Genomic DNA, 1,301 nt, shown 5'->3' with positions numbered 1-1,301 from the left:
ATATAATTCCGAATGGGAGACGATTATTTACAAAATAGACCACTGCAAAAATCAAGAAGCTAATCGCAAGCTAGATACAAATCATAAATAGCGGCTTTGGGCGGAGAGGGCCCTTACAATATATATATATATATATGCATATGTATATGTATGCATATGTATATATATATACATATACATATACATATACATATGCATATATATATACATATGAATACATGTACATATACATATGCATATATATATATATGCATATGTATATGTATGCATATGTATATATATATATACATATACATATACATATGCATATATATATACATATGAATACATATACATATACATATGCATATATATATATATGCATATGTATATACATATGTATATATATATGCATATGTATATGTATATACATATGCATATGTATATACATATATATATGCATATATATACATATATATATGTATATATAATGTATATATATATGCATATGTATACATATGCATATATATATACATTATATATATATATACATATGCATATACATATGCATATGTATATATATATATATATATATATATATATGCATATATACTATATATATATGCATATGTATACATATGCATATATATATACATTATATATATATATACATATGCATATACATATGCATATGTATATATATACATATGCATATATATATACATATATGCATATGTATATATATACATTATATATATATATGTATATATATATGCATATGTATATATGTATATATATATGCATATGTATACATATGCATATGTATATATAATGTATATATATATGCATATGTATACATATGCATATATATATATATGTATATATATATGCATATGTATATATGTATATATATATGCATATGTATACATATGCATATATATATATGTATATACATATGCATATATATATATATATATATATATATGTATGTATATACATATGCATATATATGCATATGTATACATATGCATATATATATATATATATATATATATATATATATATATATATATATGTATGTATATACATATGCATATATATGCATATGTATACATATGCATATGTATATACATACATATATATATATATGCATATGTATATACATATATATATATGCATATGTATACATATATATATGTATATATATATATGCATATGTATATATATGCATATACATATACATATATGCATATGTATACATATATATATGTATATATATATGCATATGTATATATATGCATATGCATATACATATATATATG

This window comes from Cibotium barometz, chromosome 1, assembly GCF_041138505.1.
Source record: "Cibotium barometz isolate CiBa-2024 chromosome 1, ASM4113850v1, whole genome shotgun sequence".
Taxonomy (NCBI): Eukaryota; Viridiplantae; Streptophyta; class Polypodiopsida; order Cyatheales; family Cibotiaceae; genus Cibotium; species Cibotium barometz.
The sequence above is the reverse complement of the archived record's forward strand: the minus strand, read 5'-3'. Positions refer to the sequence as shown.